Source organism: Vicugna pacos, chromosome 31 (assembly GCF_048564905.1).
Source record: "Vicugna pacos chromosome 31, VicPac4, whole genome shotgun sequence".
NCBI classification, from domain to species: domain Eukaryota; kingdom Metazoa; phylum Chordata; class Mammalia; order Artiodactyla; family Camelidae; genus Vicugna; species Vicugna pacos.
In genome coordinates, this window is record NC_133017.1 from 12,130,097 (window position 1) to 12,135,991 (window position 5,895).

Genomic DNA, 5,895 nt, shown 5'->3' on the forward strand with positions numbered 1-5,895 from the left:
TGAGCGTCCTCGTGAGGCTGAAACCTGCTGGCTCACAGGACCGATCTTTCCTCCGCGTTCTACTCTGGGTATAGGCAGTTGTTTTAATTATCCTGTGTTTTATTTCCTACGTGAAAACATTCGATAGCGTGAGTCAAGCTACTTTGATTAATACGCTCATGGTGCCCAAGTAAACGACGGGGGTTTCCAGGGTGAGAGGCGGCCCTCCCAGCCTTGGTGATGCTGTGATGACGTCAGTAAGAACTGCGTTCACTGAGCTCACGCCCTGGGCCTGGTGTCGTGGTGGGACGAACCAGGTCCTCAGGAAACCTGGGGACGGAAGGGTTAGCGGGACTTGCCCGACATCATGTGGCCAGTGACGGTGGGGAGCCAGGCTTTGCTCCCGGGCTGCGTGGATCCAAAGTCCATGCCCCCGGTCCCTCCATCCACCGGTGCCTCATTTCTGTAGCCACCCATGCGGTGGCCTGTAGGCACGCAAAACGGCTATTTTCTCTCTGTGTGTGTGTCTTTTGTGGATTTTGGGTTAGATTACTTAAGGAAAAAAAAACAAACTTCCCATCACAAGAGAAATATACTCTGCATGTGGCCCACAGCCAGCCAGTAATAAGCATACACTCCCTGTTTTCCCCCTTCCTTTCAGTCTCTGTCTTTTGCCGGTCAGTTTAGAGAAGGGGTCACGTCTGATGTTGACTCCACTCCCCTAGTTTGTGGCCTGGTTTGTGGGCGCCTTCGGTCCATAACCACTGCACTGCTGCAGTCTTTGTGGCTGGACCCTGACTCTTTGGAGAAGCAGTCCTGCCTGTTTGGTTTGTTTGTTTTAGCTGAAATATAGTTGACTAACAATGTTGTGCCAGTTCCTGGTGCACAGCGTGGTGATTCAGGCAGACACATATATGTGTATTTCTTTTCATATTCTCTATCCTTACAGGGTATTATAAGCTATTGAATACACGTCCTTGTGCTGCACCGCAGATCCCTGTTGCTTGCCTGTTTTGTATACAGCAGCGTGTCTCTGCAAGTCCCAGACTCCTAATTTGTTGCTCCATCCCACCCCCTTTCCCCTTTGGTAACTGTAAGTTTCTTTTCTGTGTCTGTGAGTCTGTTTCTGATTTGAAAAAAATGTGACAATGAATATATGTATGTTCATGTTTAATTGAAAAATTGTGCTCTACACTGGAATTTGACACATTGTAAAATGACTATAACTCAATAAAATGATAAAAAAAGAACTTCACATGGAACAGTGTGTACTAAATATATAAATGTAGGAATGCATTTTGCCATTATGAATAATAAATTCTGTTTTCAACCTGAAAACAAAAAAGTTTATTTGTATCTTTTTTTTTTTTTTTAGATTCCACATGTAAGTGATTCCCTGTGTGGCTCACTTCACTGACTCTGGTCCCCTCCAGGTCCACCCAAGCTGCCACAGATGGCGTTACTTCATTCTTTTCGGTCCTACCTGTTTAACTGCAGGGGCACAGCAGGTGCTAGATACGTCTTCCTGACACCCCTGTTTTCTTGGATCCCGGCTCGTGGGGACCTTGCTCCCGGGCTGTCCCCGCGGGGCCAGCGCTCTGTTTCCTGGTGGTGGCTCTCACAGACTGGTGGCGAGCGAGCCCCCAGCCTCAGTGCTGACAGAAGCAGTTCCTGGAGGGGACAGTCCTTATTTGTTTCTCACTATTTGTCTGAAGGGTCCCTCCTCATTTGCTGCCACCATCATGACCCTCGTCTGCCCGACCACGTCCCAGGCCTCCCAGGTGCTCAGGGCTGCTGTTTGCCGGTGGTGGCTGCTCCCTGGTCCTCACTCACTGTCTGGGATGCTCTCATCAGGTTCTGTCTCCTTATGACGTCGCCTCCGCGTACGCGCCTCTCGGGCTGCTTTCGTGCGTCCACTTCAAAGGTGTATCTTTTCAAGCCCCCTTGTCCTCAGGCTTCCTTCGTGTTTGATTCTTCCCCCTCCTCTTAGCCACACCCCACTCTCCCTCCTCACTGGCCGCCGCCCTCCTGACAGGCAGGGCTAACTTACCCGCAGGCTTCCGGGAAAACCAATGAAATAACAAAAGGCAAGTCATTGAAGTTTTCTTTCTTATATTAAAACAAAAATGTGTGCAAGCACATTTTTAAACCTGAGCCCCAGGAAGTTAGCAAATAGGACAAAACTGAGCACAGCGTACAGAACTTGACCGGTGAGCAAGCTTCCGGAACTTCTGAAAGGCAGGATTCAGAGCTTCACATGTCAGTTTTGATTTCTAGTCCAGAAGTGAATTAGCATTTCTATAGCCCGCTTTCACATTTCCTATGTGATTAAACGTTATCTGGCATCATATACATGTATACATGTATTTATAACCATGCGTGACAATTCAGGATAAATTATGTGACTTTAAAATTGTCAGAAGTTATTGCTGTCTGTGTCCTAGTGTCTCTAAAAGGATGATTTGGGGAGGCTGGAAGGTAAGCTGCAGGGGGTAAATTTTAGGGAAGAAAGACTATTTATTTCACAGTGATGAAATACATCTAGCCACATGACACTTTGGTGTTTAGGAATGGGAGGGGAGTTTGAGGACGGTGAACGTGATGGCCACAGGGCTTTGCAGACAGCACTGTGAAACAAACGGAGAGAAACACACTTTCTGTGCCTCGAGTCACCAGCTGTATTCTGCCAGGAACGCAGCACGGTTGACAGGCAGTTGCATGTGGATGGGGCTTGGATGCCAGGGCAGATCTGCGGCCACTCTGCAGGGCCGCGTCACCGAACGTCACTTTGGGAAATACTGACCAGGTGCCAGGTGCTCCGGGCATTCTAGGTGCCGCTGTGGACCTAGACATGCGGTGGGGTGATGGTGGGGAGCGTGGGCGTGGGAGTCGAATTCAGGCTTCAGGTTCTCTGTCATTTCCTTAAGCTCTGTGATCGTGAACAACTGGCTTTGCCTCTCTGAGCCTTGTGTTGAAAATCTCTTCTTTGGACGGTCTCTTCTCCCTCATGCCCCGGGAGCCTACCTGCCCCTGCGCCCGCCTCTGGCTGCCTGGAGCCCTGGCTGGCAGGGGCTCCTTCCTCGAGCACAGCGCCTTTGCTCCAGCACCGGCAGGTGGGCAAGTGGGCAAGTGCCCCCCACCGTCCTCGTCACCACTCTGAGAGCATTCGCCCATCCTTCTCCCGAAAATCCCTCTGGCTTGAATTTGTTGCCAGACGACCAGAACGACCATCGCCCTGCTCAGCGCACTGTCCAGATCGCCTTCCTCCGTTCCTTGAAGTTGCTGCTCCGGACTCACCCTCTCAGGACACCGCCCGCATGCGTTAAAACCGGTGATTTCAGCGGCTGCAGCGATGACCCTTTCAGTGCTCCGGCTCCAGCTTCCGGGTCCATCTCGTTTACTGTCTGGCCCCATCTGCTCACTTATGTAGTCACACTCTAGCCTCTGCTGCCTGTTACAGCACCCACCCCACCAACTTCCTCTGACTATCACAATTTAAAAAAATTAGGAATTCAGTCCCTCAGTTGCACTGGCCACGTTTCAGATGGTTCATAGGCACAGGTGGCTCGTGGGCTGCTGTCCTCGACAGCTCAGAACATCTCCATCATGGCAGAAAGTTGTACCAGAAGGGATCTCCTGGACTCCTTCAGTACCTGAAACTGAAGGCCCTCCTTCATCCTGGCTGTGTGCCTCCCACTGTCTGACAGTTAACGTTCCACCTTTCCAACTCGATCTTCAACACCTCGTGGACAACGGCTTAACAATTCTTAATCCCCGAATCCCTTGCTTCTTAATCCCTTCCATGCTCTTACTAGTCTCCAACCAGCTTGAATGTTAGGACCAAATTTCATAATCCCTGTCTTGCCTCCCCACTCCACTCCCTGGCCCTCCCTCATTTCTTTATATTCTCTTGGCTAAAATCCAGTCTTGGCTCAGTCAGACTACCCGCCCAGTTGTCTGCACGCTGGGAGCTGAAGCCTATTCCAGCACGCAGCCTGACCCGCTATGCACCCATGACCTCTCATTCCAAGGTGGAAGTAGACCTGGTTTTGAGATTCGATATCTATTCATTGATCTTCTAGTTCACTTATACCTTCTTCTGCACTTTCCAAATTGCTGTTAAGCTCAGTCAATAAAATTTCACTTAAATATTGTACTTTTCTATTTTTAAATTTCCATTTGGTTCAGAGTAGGTGTGCTGTTTCTCCGCGGTGCTGTCTCACCTGCTCCTCCCTCACACCCACGTTTCCCCCAGGCCCGCGGTTTATATGTGATCGCTCCTTTAAAGCCGTCATCGTCCAATCTCAACATCCAAGCCGTCGTGGAGCCTGTTTGAATTGTATCCCTTTCTACCCTCAAGTGCACTGAGTCTTCTGGGTTGTTTGCACGCGGAGTAGTTGTAACTCTGCGCTAGATGCGGCGAATGGGATGTTGCAGGCAATCTACATTATCTCCTAGACTCGCTACGTTATAGGTTGTTGACTTTTGTTCTGGGTGGCAGTAGAGTCCCTTGCAACCTTTTTGAACCTGACGGACTTGCTTTGTTTGTGCTGGTTCTGCTCTCTGTTGTTTTTAACCCCATTTACCTTCTCAATTTCGGTGAGGCTGCCGTGTCGTTTTGGGGCTTAGCCTCCAATGAAGGAAACCAAGGAAACCCCCTGTCTTAAGAACTGCGATACTTTGCAGCTCTCTACCCAATGCCTGATGTAGATTTGTACGGTTTGTGTTAATTTTTCTCCAGTGTTAAAATTGTTTAGAACAGGGGGCCAAGTCTAGTATCAGTAACTCTGTCACGGATGAAAGCAGAATTCTGTCCCACCTTGTTTTCCATTTTATAGTGCCTTATTTTGAAAAACAAAACAAAACAAAACACACACACACATACAGACGTGAACATGAAATGTAGTGTACAACTTGCTGTTTAATAAAAAAGAAACCACCAATGAAACTTCTACATGGGTCAAGAAATAGAACATTTCACTGCTGCAGAAATGTGTCCCCAAAGCTGACATTCACAGTGTAAACCCCACTCCTCCTCCCTGAACGTAACCGCTCTCTGATGGTAATGCCATCGCTCCGTTTGCTTTCTTTACATTTCCACTGCCTCCGTGGACGTGGCTGAAGGCTGAGGTCCAGGTTGCCTGTTGGTGCATTGTATAAAGGGAATAATCCACGTGGTAAGTGAACATGCTTCTATGACTGGCTTCCTTAGTTTTAAGGAGATTTATCCAAGTCCCTGGATGTAACTGTTCTACATTCACGTTTATCCGCTTCTCTCTTTACCTCACTCCAGCCAGTCTTTTCCACACCATTTCACCTAAACTGTTCTTAGGTCACCTCTGACCTTCATCAAGGTTGGACCACTTCTTAATTTAAAGCACTAGACCCTCGACACCCCTTCCCTTAGTTGCATTGCAGCAACTAAGAGAATACATGTACAGGTCACTACATTTTGTGGGAACCATGGAATAAATATGTGTATGTACACATATGAAGGTAGTGTATGTATTTATATAGATATTCTGGGACATGTAGGAGCTTCCATTGAACCACTTAATATTCAGGTCAAAGAAACTAAATAAAGGTTTAGTTGTCTTTAAAGTGGATTCTGGGGAAAAAAGGATGTTAAAAGTATCCGTCTCTCCTCTACAGAAGTTAACCAGAAAGGCAATCTCTGGTCATCCGCTCAGCAAAATTTCACTTTAGACATGAAAGGATGAAAGACTTCAGGGATGTGGGTATTTTTAAACATGTTCACAATTCTGGAATTTCTTATATCTTTTATTGTCGTAGGAAATTGATCATCTGGGAGAGTCGTTAAATGAAATAAAATTCTTTTCTTTTATTGCTAGGAAAGATCTACTTCTTTAATTTCCTCGAACGTTAAACTATCTTTGAAGTCTTATATACTAAAAC